Source organism: Bactrocera tryoni, chromosome 5 (assembly GCF_016617805.1).
Source record: "Bactrocera tryoni isolate S06 chromosome 5, CSIRO_BtryS06_freeze2, whole genome shotgun sequence".
NCBI lineage: Eukaryota > Metazoa > Arthropoda > Insecta > Diptera > Tephritidae > Bactrocera > Bactrocera tryoni.
Window position 1 is genome coordinate 29,325,577 of NC_052503.1, and position 14,112 is coordinate 29,339,688.

Here is a 14,112-nt window from a genome sequence, read left to right on the forward strand (position 1 = left end):
TTAATGTAAGAATTCACAAAAGTTATTTAATAAAAATTTAATTTCATTTTGTTTAATTTAAATTTTTTTTGATAATAATTTTTTTTTTAATAAATTTTGTGGATTTTCTACATTAATTATACACGTGTTGGCGTTATTTTATTTAGATTACGTACAAAAAAATAGTAATTAACACATTATTTGCATAACTGCCCAATTATTGCATACTTTCGGGATGACTGTCAAATCACGCGTTTAAAAAGTGATAAGCAATAAATATTTATGTTTTTAATAATCCTACTTAAATAAGATAATTAAGCGTAATTAAAGCCATTAAAGGCACTTATTTGTAAACTAGTTATACATAGTTGTAAATTGTTGCAGTAATTGCTTAATCCTCAACAATTTTACAGTGCATTTTCTTGGTAAAATGATTATTTAATAATTAAAATACTACTTTCTGAAGCATATCAGTGATTGTTGTAATAACGGACCACTAACGTTGTTATTAATATAAATACATTCTTGTTTTGTCCCATTAAATGTCTGATAAGCAGCTCTTCAAACATGGACACGTGCTCTGTGGGGTTAACGGGGCGTATGATTGATGTGAGCTTTGATCTCTCGTGTTACTCAACCATGCTATATGGAAATATATTATGTAAATCTGGTAGTTTTTATAGTATCTTATTGCAGAATAAGTGCAAAATATATGAGAAAATATGCAAAAATATTATTATAAAATGTAATTAATACTACTAAAATGTTATAAAAAGTTAATAGATATAATAAATGGTATATTATTGTATCATAAAATGTATCTTAACTTGATTTGTATTCACTTTCTTGTATTACAGTAAACATTTTTATATCTACAATGTACGATGCCTATTAAACTCTCCATTATGCTTATATAAATATGTAAATACCCTGTAAACATACCATAAATCATATAACTAAATAAGTTTTTCCTTCTTCTGAGCGATTTTAGTGTGAAAAAGTTATATGACTTGTTTAGTTATATCTGACTTACATCAGCAAATAGTCGTTCTCGCTCAATTAGTCATTGCAACGTGCGTACGTTGAATATAAATATATTAAGTTGTGAAAAGGGCGTTAGCCCTGCATGTGAAGACCTTCGGCACGTTGCTTCAGAGGCCCTTAATTGACTTAAGGTCAATGAAACTATTTCTAAATTGCATTTTTCTAAGGGGTTATTGTATAGTTATTTAAATTACCCTTACTAACGCTGGTAATAGCTTTAGTATATATAACACATCATATCTAAGTGTTATATATATACTAAAGCGAATAATTGTGTAAAGATAGTACACGAGCAGTTTTCTTGCATGATTGCAAATTGTTAGACTTAGTGATTAACACCTGAAATTATATTTTCTGTCCCGTTAAATATTCATAATAAGACTAGCGTCAGATTTCAAATATGTATTAGAACGGATCAACTGAAAAGTCCCCGGCCTGACACATAGAATTAAATTGATATCATTGTTCGTTAGCCTTAACCTTCAAAAGTCGCTTGTTTAAATTTGACAGCTGTCTGATCATCATCACTTGTCAATTATATCATTTTGAGTGAAGCAACTTTTGTTATTGTGAAAAAATGGATAAAAAGGAATTTCACGTGGTGATGAAATATTGCTTTTCGAAGGGAAAAAACAAAGTTGAAGCAAAAACATGGCTTGATGACGAGTTTCTGGACACCGCTCGAAGAAAATCAACCTTCAGGTATTGGCATACTAATTTTAGATGTGATGAAATGAGCATTGACGACGGTGAACACATTGTATGTGCGAAAGAAGTTGTTACCGACGAAAACATCAAAAAAATCTGAGTATGAGAAAGCTTTGAGCTAAGTGGGTGCCGTGCAAACTCACGTTTAACCAACAACAACGACGAGTTGGTGATTCGGAGGTTTGGAGATTTTCAGGCGTAATAAACCCGAATGGATGAAACTTGACTCCATAATTTTACTCCGAAGACCAATCGTCAGTCACGCGAGTAAACTGTCGGCTGGCAAGGTTTATGCCTATGTATTTTGGGATGCGCATAAAATCATGTTTTTAGACTACTTTGAAAAAGGAATCACCGGAAAAGGACCGCATTTAAAAAAGGTGCTCTTTCACCAAGACAATGCATCCTGTCACAAGTCAGTAAAAACGATAGCAAAATCCATGAATTGGATTTCAAATTGCTACCGTATCCACCGTATTACCCAGATCTGGCTCACAGCGGCTATTTCCTGTTCTCAGATGTCAAAAGAGTGCTCTCTGCGAAGAAAAATGTGAACGCCGAAACTGAGGCCTATTCTGACGCAAAGGACAAATCGTACTACATAAATGGTATCGAACAGTTGAAGTGTCACTATAATCAGTGTATCACCTTTTAAGCGAACTTTGTTTAATGGAAAAAAAACGAATTTTCGCAAAAACACATGTTAGTTACTATAGTTATAGTTACTATAGTAGGTGGGGGACTTTTTCAAGTTTTAGCTAAAAATTTAAAGTATTGCTTCATCGACTAAGTATGTAATGGAGTAAATTTGAGAAGAGATGCCGCGTGTACGTATCTAAGATTAAAGGAAAGTTGGCGGGGGGAATCTTCTGACGGAATCTCTCCATCAACTGTAGCTCAGGCGACGAGACCGCTGCCATGTCATTCAAATGGAGGAGGCAACCATCAATGCAGCGGTACATGTACTGTTTGCTCCGAGAGCCGAGCTGGCTTGAGCTCGGGGATAATGCTCAGAAGTCTTGACAATACTTGACTTTGACATCTTTATTATTAGCCTCAAAACACTCATATGTGATTTGTTTGGTTGCCAATCAGCTTGTTAGAGACGGCACCTTTATCCCAATTTCATCAGATTGGCAACGAGTCGTTACGCAACTGTATTCTTACGCTCTAGCATTCTATGGAGCTCCCATAAGCTTGGCAAACGCTGGTCTTTTATCAGAACTTGTGCAGGTGCAGGATTCTTATGGAATAAAGTGGAAAGCCTGAGCTCATCTCGCCGTAATGGTATGCCTTCTGACTGGACCCTGTTCAATAGGGAGCTATATGAAAGCAGGCGATGTTGAATAACCTTGATCTTTTCGTCTCAACTGTTCACCTTCCACCAGGTAATAAGGCTTTCGGGAATCACAAAGAAAAGCATTCGCAGCTGAGTGAGATCCTGCGTTGCCTGCGTTTCCTAATTTCTTATGCTTTTCTTAAGGCAAAAATACTCTCTGTAGTTTTTCAATGAGCACCGAGATGGAAAACTATTTTATGAGGATTGGAAAAGAAATCGAAACCTTGAAATTCTATATCTAAACACTATACCACGACCGCTTAAGCCTCTCCATAGCTTAGTGGAATGCCTATGATATATCACAAGAAACGTATGAACACTTTACTGCTCGGAAGGTATTTAATTTGATTCCAGTCGTAAATGGTAAAGGAATATTTGATAGATGAAGTGAAGAAATGGAATATTCTATACACTGTAATGGGGTATCTGATAAATAATAATCAGTACTACCATTGCAACAAAGTCTACTTGACACTCCATTCTACAAACCGTATCTAATACTACAGTACTCCAAGATATAGCACATCACATTAATAATGCATCCAATCACCTTGAAAATACGGATTTTACAACTACCGTGTAGTTACCATATTATTAACCCTATGAAAACTACTTCTGGGTCGGCCGGAGTTCAACTACCCGAACATGTGTATCCACAAATACATATTTAATATTAGAATTTCTGTGAAATACATTTAATTCATTAATAAAACATCAATACTTAATTCCAGAAAGGAAAAAATTGCCTCAAGTGTTGAGTGTGTACTAGGAACGTGACTTCCTTGTCACACATCTTTTAAACGTTTGGTCTACAAGCTGCAAAGTAATTAAATATATCAACATACTTTCAGTGCCTTGTACTTAGTATAATTGATTAAAGTAATGTAGCTAATAACTGTAATGAAGGAAAGTAATTAAGTTAATCCAATGCACACAATTAGAGCATTTTCTGTCACGTTTCATAGCAAATAAACAATCAATCAATATTTAATGAAAAAAATCATGTTTTATGCATAAACAAATACATAGTTAGCTGCATATGCCTCCGGGTAATGAACAAGCAGCTAATTCCAATAACAATATTGTTAAGGTTTAAACAATGTGGATTTTTTCAAACCTCGGTTAAACTTTAATCGCTCTACATGGTCAAATGTTCGACGAAATGGCAATCAATCTCTAATGGTTGGATAAATAATACCAAGCCTCCACACTCTGTTAATAATAGAAATAATTATTGAGAATTTATTCGTTCGCCTATTACTACTGGTATTAGATTAATAGTCTTAATACATGGTTTCTTGTCTGACACTCAATTTTTCATAAAAGCTGAGTACGAAACGTGACCATGGAATAATTAGAACTATCCGCATACGGTATGTGTTGCCTTTTATATTAAGAAATTTGACAATCCTAGCATTGCAATTTGGCAACTCACAACTTCATTGCAAATAATAATTTTTTGATGTTATACATATGCTGAACGTTTTGACATACGAACACTATCTGTGTTGTTCACAGTGACTTAAAGTATTCATCTTATTATATTACAGGTTTCAAAAAATAGATTTTTTTTATTATTTTATTAAGTTCTGCAACCCTCTAGTCTTAAATTTTCAAGTTAATTTGAGTAATAGTTTCGAAGATGCAGCCTTGAGAACGCTAAGCTAAGTTAAGTGTGCCGTCTTTAAACTCGTGTTTCTAGAAACTGTGTTTTTGAAGTCGGTTGGCAAGATTTCTCAAGAACTGCTCAAAAGATCTTCATTATATTTTACACAGGGCTTTGAGATACAATTTTTAAAGACTTGATTAAAGAATTTTTTTTCCGATTATAACTATTTGAAAATAAATGTCGCGAAGTTTTCCCTGAAATTTTCATTTTTTCTTTTTGTAAAAATATTTGCCAAAATCCAATTTTCAGTTTTTTTCCGTCGTTCAAGCTCTAAGCTAAGGTTTTAACTAAAACACCTCCGGGAGGTCACCGAAAATGGCGATGTTTAACGTGGTTTGACTCAGTTACTACTCGCCTACAATACCTTAACGGTTATCTACTTTCATATTATCCACTCCTGAGGCGTCTAAACTCTCTATGGTCCAACATTTTATACCGGATGTTAATATTATCTAATACAAATAGTTTTAAATATGTGTCGCCTTTTATTAAAAATTTTTGAGTACATATCTCGTAACGGTAACTACATTGTTATACTCTAAATTAAGTTTGCCACGAAGTTTGTAATACCCAGAAAGAAAAGTCGGAGATCCCATAAAATGTATGTATAATTGATCAACATAATGAGTTGAGACTGTTCAACCATGTCCATCTGTATGTATATACGCGAACTAGGTCTTCAGTTTTTGAGATAGAGACCTAAAATTCTGAACGTGCCCTTTCCCATCCAGCAAGCTGCTCATTATCGGAACAGCCGATCAAAATCAAGCTTTTGTAAACAATCTTTTGTATTTGGAAAGGATAATTTAGCTTTGGAGCAACCGAAGTGAATGTTTTTTCTTGTTTTATTATTTCTATGGGTAATATGTTCTACTTAGCTAAGACTACTCAAGATAGATAGTTATATATAACTTTCAAAAGGCTTAGAATTATGAGACGCATGAATTTTGACCTTAAATCTGTGTTCCTTTGCACTATCAGAAAATTGTCAGAATATAGACAAGCCCACAAATATAAATATAAAGTAATTATATAACATAGTCAAGAAACTATGTATTAGACCTAAATTATTCTCAGAGAACAAAGTAAGTGTAGATATGGTACCGCTCATCTAAAAGTAATCGAAAACAGGTTTTCGAAAACCTTGGCACCGAACTTAAAGGCATCTGTGCCTAGGAATGACATTACACTGAAAATATTGTTGATTACACACATAGCTTAATGAAATTAATTTTCATGTAATTGGCACTAACAATAATAAAGTCTGCTGCTAACTTGGATATAATTGGTTTAGTAATTCCCCAACGCTCAAATATCTCATATAATGGTTTTCTATATTCCGATGTCATGTACATAAATTCCAATATGGAAGACAACTTAACAAAGTAAACCGAACAAATATCTCTGCATACAATGTTAGTGCCGAAAGGGGAATTCAATCCATAAATTATCCATCATCGTCATTATATTTAATATATTTTCACGTATTTCAATACAAATCTTTAATATCAACTTCAAAATAGGCTGCCTTACATTTGTAATTAGACTCGGCTGGAATCGACTTTAGCCTTCAGCGAATTTTGTTTTTTTCGATTATGACTAATCTTTGGAATACCGTTCGCTATTTTGTTGGAGAGTTTCGACGCCGTATTCATAAACCCACCACGTCTCATCACCAGTAATGATGCGTCTGATGAATGAAGGTTCCTCTGCTACGTTGTCTAGAATCTCTTCTCAGACCTCTACTCATTTCGATTTTGCAAAATTGTCTGGACTTTTGGTACGAGTCTCTGATTCATACCCAAAACATTAACTAAAATGTGTTGAGTCGAACCATTAGAGATATTGAGATCCTGCCACCTCTCGGATGCCAAAAACATGATTTCCGAGCACTGTTTCTTTAACTTTTTCGAATAGTATTTGATAAACGGTTCGCATGAGAAAATTTTCGATACCTTTACAACCTTCAGCGAATGCTTTGCACCACTCAAATCCTATAGTATACCAAATACAATAAATTTCATTCCTCTTACTCTTAATCAGAGTTTGATTTATATAAAATCTATATTAAAAAGTAAATATATACATTATTACATACCACCCAGTGTGATCTTGCCTTGCACCAAACAATACTCACCGCTTAAGTATAATGTGTCAACATCAAGCCGCCAACTATTAATTAGTCTCAAAGCCTTCCGAACAGCAATTACAATTACAATTAGGAATGCATGTTGAACTTGTTTACTTACAAGTCCAGTTGAGTTATTGAAGTCAAGCAGTAAAGATTTACTTCTAATGACACAATTTAATTGTCAATTAATTGCATTTTAATCAGATATTTATGAGCACATTAATGACGGAGTGAATTGCACAGTGATCGCGGTGTGCCGATCGCTGATTGGCGGTTTGTGATCTATGATCACTGATCAATGATATGTGATTTATAACAAAGATAGCACTCTATGAGCCATGTAAATTTCCATAAACAACTGTAAACCACATATTTACACAAATAGTTGTATGAATTAGCAGATATTTTTGAAAAAAAAAAATACACGATCACTTGAGGAACATGCAACAACTTTCTGCAGCACATATATATAATTTACAATATCACGGAAAATAAATATTTTTATACAAAATTTGTTTATTACAATAGACGTTCAATAACTACTTTTAAATAAAAAAAAAAACTTTGACAATAAACCTTGACGTTCATTTAGTTACTTAATGGTCCGTGTGACTCAAAGAACTAAATTCACAGTTTCACTTTCATGCAGGCAGCGCGGCTTATGTTCATGAAGAGTTATGAGCAGAGAATATTTTATTTAACATAATTTCTTAAATAGTACAAGAGCGCTGCAGCTGCGTGTTGGTGATGGGCCCGCGTACGCATTGCTATGTAGACAATAAGTAAGGAATAAGTGAGACCTCTAAAAGTCATATTGGCATCAAACACCCATATGTACCTACTTTTTCTGAAATATGTAATATTTCTTATCATTGAAGAAACATTCAGCCTCTTTTACACTGTTTGTGATTTGCTCGGCCTCTCGCTGCCGAAATTTCTGTTGTGTGCCGTCGCCGCACATTCACGCAGCGATCGCATTAATTGAACTTTGGTGATCTTATCGTACATCAAGTATAGTATGTATGTACTTCTGCATATCTTCTGTTGATTGACAAAAGTTTGTGAGCAAACAGCTCCATATACATATACCGTTGAGCAACGGTTTGTGTCTCATAATTTCTATGTGTGTGGAAGTTTGCTTTAATTAGCTTTATGTTCTTCTGTCGGTGCATATGTTAACATATTAATTAAATTAATTTGGTTTTAAAATTGATTATCATAATTATATTTTTGTTGAAGTTGCCATATCAATAAAATATTCAAATAGTTAGAATAATATTATTATGAAACTTTTATAACACTGTTTTATAAACGAAAAGATTAAAAGGTTTTGAAAATCTATTTGGGGAGTTGCCATTCATACAATATTTCTGACCTTAGTGATTTCTACAGCTGTGAGACACCATTTAAAGTTTCCAAAAGCAAACCTTCATATTTGAGCACACTCAGTAGTATGAGTAGGTATAAGTACATATGTATGACAAGCATCAATATTATTTGAATGATCTCCTAGTCATATATAAGCAAATATTCCTTATTATGAATTTGAAAAACATCAAAAAGAGGCCCATCTGAAATCTTTTCAAAAGAGGAATAATTATACATTAGTAGCTGCATAAAATTATAAATATATTATGTATGATAATTGACTAATAACGGATGTCCAAGTAGAGGCATCGTTTTCAAACTTCCCAAATGACATCGTTTCGCTCTTGGGCTCTTGAAAAGTTTCTAAAAAAAACGATTTTTTCGAGCCGAATTTTGTTCAGCCATGAGATCCATTTATGGTTCAATGTGCATGTAAAGAAGAAAAAATGCCGCATTTGGGATCAAGAGCAACCTGAAGGGATTCAAACGCTGCCATTTCATCCAGAAAAAACAACGTTTTGTTGTAGTTTGTGGGCCGGTGGAATCGTCGGTCCATATTTCTGCATAAATGATGCCGGCGAGAACTTAACCGTCACCTGCGACCGTTATCGCGTCAAAATAAACGAGCTGAATTTGAATTTTCAACAAGACGGCACCACTTCCCACACTTCGCATCAATCAATGGGTTTATTGAGAGAACACTTTGGTGAGCAGAAAATTTCACGTTGTTAGCCGGTTGATTGACCACCAAGATCGTGTGATATCACATCACTTTTTCTTGTGAGAATACTATGCGGCGATCCCGCTTCGAATCAGGCCTTGGAAAAAACATCACACGTGTCATTCGCCAGTTACAGGACTCAACGGATGGACCATGTCAGACGTAGCCGCGGCCAACATTTGAAAGAGATATTCTTCAAAAAATAAATGCCAAAGAATGTTCTTTCGAATGATAATCCAATTAAATTTGAAGTCTCTCGAAATGCATCTCCTTTTAAATCACCGACCTATGCTCATGAGCTACGTTAACTGAAAGCTGTTAGTTGGTGAAAGGCTTCTGAGAAAATAGTCTCCTCTTAGGTATTACTGATCAGAAACATTTATTTTCCATTTAGTATGGGTTTGGTAAAATTCGAAAAAAATTGGGAGAGTTCGTTAAGATTGGCACTTGAAAATAGTATGTAAATTAGCGCCCATCGAAAACCGATAAATAGAGAGATAAATAGCTAAATATGACGGAACTTAATCAGAAAAACAGCCAAATTATTTCTGCGGAAAACAATACGAAGAACGAAAGCGATTTTTGCAATTTTTTTCACTGACTTCTGACTTTTTCTTCAAATGTAGTCATTTTTGGGCGAATTCATCTTTCAATCGATCCAAGAACACTACGTAATAGTGGTTGTTGATGGTCCTTTCCCTTTCCAAGGTAGTCAAAAAAGATTATCCTACGCGCATCCCAAAGTAAAGGCGCCATAACCTTGCCAGCCGACTGTTGCGTTTTACCACGCTTTAGGTCGGGTTCATTGTGTAGTCCACTTGAATGACTATCGATTGGACTTCTTGATACAATGTTGGACCTGTGCTTCATCCATTGTCACATATCGACGCAGAAACTCGAGTTTATTATAGTTGAACATTTCCAAACACTGTTCCGAATCCTCAACTCGTTAATGTTTTTGGTTAGAAGTGACCTTGGCAGCCATTGTATAAAGAGCTTTCTTATACCCAAATATTAGTGAATAATATGAGGTACACATTCAGTTGATATCTTAAGAGTGTCTGCTTTCTCGAACAATTCCACTATTAGTTTGTGAACTTTTTTGATGCTTTCCTCGGTAACAATATCTTTCGGGCGTCCACTACTTTTACCGGTGCTCATTTCGACACGTCTAAACTTGGCATAAAATTTTTTTTTTTTTCATTTTTTAACAATAACAAAAATAATAAAGTTGCTTCACTCAAAATGATCCGACAGATGTCAAAAGTATATCCTTGACTTTTGAAGGTTACGGCTAACTCAATATCATATGGATGTAATTCCAGTAGTGCCATCTATTTGTCAGGCCGGAGACTTTTCAATTGACTTCTTATATAAGTGAAGAGTACAGGCGATATTGCCTATGATATGATAAATTAAACACTGGTTAAAAAAAAAAGTTCTTTCGCGAAGGAAGGAGTCTTGGTTAAGTTAATCAGAACTTTGGTGGCTTTGGCCTTTAATGTCTAACTTCACTTGTACATTTTTTAACCTCTTTCATCGCTTAAGGAAAACGTACCATAGGGCACGATCAATTAGTTTGTATGGCAGCTATATGCTATAGTTAACCGATCTGAAATCATCTTCGGAAATCACATTGTTGCCTTAGAAAATAACCTGTGCCAACTTTTGTGAAGATACAATGTCAAATGTGAAAGTTTTTGATACAAGAATTTGATTCCCATCGTTCAGTTTGTATGACAGCCATATGTTATAGTGGTCCGATATTGGCAATTCCGACAAATGAGTAGCTTCTTGAAGAGAAAATTACGTTTGCGAAATTTCAAGACGATATCTTAAAAACTGAGGGACTAGTTCGTATATATACAGACAGACGGACAGACAGACAGACGGCTATAGCTAAAACGACTCAGCTCAACATAGTGATCATTTATATATATATAGGGTCTCCGACGCTTCCTTCTGGGTGTTACAAACTTCGTGATAAACTTAATATACCCTATAGAGGGTATAAATATTTTGATAATAACTAATTCAATTTCTGAGAGTTTTACAGAATATTACAATATGTCTAATAAGCATTAAATGCAGCGCCAATAAATTTTACAAATTAACTAATTATTGTCAGCGTCAATTAGCCATATGAATAAAAAATTTCCATGCCCAAATTATTACACTTTTGTCTGCGGCAGCTATTTAACGCTCAGCTAAATATGGTGCAACATATTGTGGCAATGTGGCATACATACATACTTCATACATGTATTTATATGTGTATTTATTATTATTTATAAACTTCACTTGCAAAACGGCTTTCGTCACGCCAATTACGAACGCTTTCGCGTGACTCGGCGCTAGTGTTGGTGGATGGTATGTAGTACTACGGCGGTGGTGGTGGTGTTGGCAATGGTGATGTCGTTGGTGGTTTCGTTACAGATTGCGTTTGCGTTTATGAGCGCGAGTATGCAATAGTAATCAGTGTGGTCGCATCCCCAATTGGCAAGTGAAATTGACTTTTCAACAACAAAAACAATGGAAAAGGGGTGTGTGTGCGCTGACACTGTCTGACTGACGACACACAAGCATTTATGAAATTTACTAAACCAATTAGCATGCTCACATACACACCCATACAAACATATGCTTAGTTAAATATTTTTGAAATTTTTCTTGCTTTTATTACAATAAATACAATAAAAACAAATTAGTTATGGTCACGTGTTGGCGATCACGCAAAGTGAGATTATAATTCATGTTCGTATTTTCATTGCATGCGCGGCTGTTGGGTCCAATATGCATATTTGACGCATGTGTAGTTAAATAAAATGTTATAAATATACAGTATGGTACATTTGTATACATATAGACGTATATATCGTCAGATAATATGCAAAACAACGTATCATCAAAAAATTTAAATTGAGGTTTTCATTGCTGACGATTCACTACATCGTTATACAAATACGTAGCTGCAAAATTTCAACTTCCGCTCTTAGATATAACCAATATATAACCAGTATATAACCAATTTATAACCATTTTATAACCGAAACTCAAATTTTGTTTCTATATGAGTATACTATTGTATTATATCGTTTTTCCTTCAATTTTAAACGTATGAAAAGTGATGTTATGTTGTTTTACATTTTAGGTGACGATATACCTCTACTTTTCATATGCTTGCTAGCTATGACAGTTATATGCCAACAAATAGTTTAGTTGCGTGCAGAAATATTTTGAAATACTTACTTTGTATGCGAAAATAACGGTAATTAATTTATTAACAATCACTTACCTCCTTTTCGTCTAGCAGCACACAAACGGGTGTCCAAACCCTCATCTTCTGCATACTTTTTCGACAACTCTTCCGCAATGAATTGACTGCTGAGCTAACTGACTGCCTAACGGACTTATAGCTGCACTAATCCCGACTCCTCCACGCATCAACCGTGTGCCCCAAGGCCGGCATTTTTAATTAAACCCAGTTGCCTTGTCAGTCATTTCAACGAACTGGCCAGTTAGCTGAAGGTAAGCGCATACATACATATGGTACATATATTCCGAGTATCTGTTCTTGCCACATGCCACAAAACTAATATTCTGAATTTTCCTTTGCACGAGTTCATAGGTGGGCAGGCCACGCCGAATTTTTCAACAATCATTGCAACAACCCACAGATCTCGCCTATGGCAAGTTGGTGAGAAAACAGTAAGATTTTACAGTTTGAACTCAAAATTTCAATGCTGCACACAATCACTGGTCTCGTCTTCACTTGGCGCAAAAAGCTACTTTTGTACTCACTCGCTAGTGGGCAAATTTTTGCAACCCTGAGCGTCAAACCTGAAATGCATTGTGTCAAAAACAGGTAAAATGCGATTGCAATGATTTGCATTTAATTTTAATTATTTTTTTTATGTTTTAGGCGTTGCCATCTAAATGTATTACTTTATTTGCATTTCATCTATTTACCTTACTTGGTTAGGTATGATTGACATTTGCTTGTCAATTTCATTCAAAAAGGGTTGATTCTTAACTAATTTGTTATTGTTGTGGTAGTGAAGAAATTTGTATATTCAAACCGTCATTTTTACTAAGTAAACAAACCCATCTCATGATGTAGGTAATTAAAATTGTGTCATATCATAATTTCTGAATCAATTTACATATGTAAATAATAAATACATATTATACATATATAGTACATACGTTTGTATTACAAAAGAAATAGTAAGGGAATATCATATATGGCTCGCATATTTTTTGAAGAGGAATTTCAGGCATATGGTCCGTACTTAATCACATCTTATGAAGTCCCGTCTAATTTGGAATATAATATATAATATATAATATTGTACAGCGTGTGGACGTAACGTACCCCCCAATCACATGAGCACATTGAAGAGTTAGTTTTTTGCTTCCTTTTATTCTGACGATAATGTTGTATCTTTGGCGCCAGTTGGCAATACCAAACGTATCCACGGCTCTGCTCGTCAGATCTATCCAACGGATTGGAGGTCTCCTCCTCCGGTTCCATCAACCGGCATGGGTAATGCTCAAAAATTCTACGAAAAGATGCGGCGACTAACGGAAGGTTTCTATACCGGAACATACTCTTGTGCGACCCAAAGTGGTGATCCAGTGGCTGATGTTCAGAGCATACTGAAGTAATGGAGGGAACACTTTACGTGCCTGCTAAACGGCAGTGAAAGGGTAACATCTGAAGATGGCGAACCCAATCGATGACGATGGAATATATGTTCCATTGCCCAACTATGATGGGGTTCGAATAACAATTACCCGCCGGAAGAACAACAAAGCGGTGTTATCGAGCGTAATATGTGTTAACGCATAAATTGGACCTTATCAATGTGGCTTTGGACTTGGAAAATCTACCATCGACCAGATTCTCATCATGCGCAAAATCAGGGAAATACCTGTAAAGGGAAGATCGACCCACACCACCTTTTCGTTGATTTTAAAGTCGCCTTTGGCAGCACGAAAAGGAACTGCCTATATGCCGCTATGTCTGAACTTGGTATCATCGCAAAGATAATACGGCTGTGTAAGCTGCCAGGATTGGGAAGGACCTCTGCGAGCCTTTCGGTACCAAGCAATGTTTCAGACAAGGAAACTTCCTCTCATGTGACTTCTAT

General features: G+C 35.1%; 1 long non-coding RNA gene across 1 annotated transcript; it reads left to right on the forward strand.

Annotated features, from left to right (window-relative positions):
* The first annotated feature begins 12,278 nt into the window (after positions 1–12,278).
* On the forward strand, positions 12,279–12,957 carry LOC120778620. Its single transcript, XR_005705571.1, has 3 exons — positions 12,279–12,487; positions 12,588–12,824; positions 12,882–12,957. It is a non-coding gene; the product is annotated as an uncharacterized LOC120778620 (long non-coding RNA).
* Positions 12,958–14,112: the final 1,155 nt, after the last annotated feature.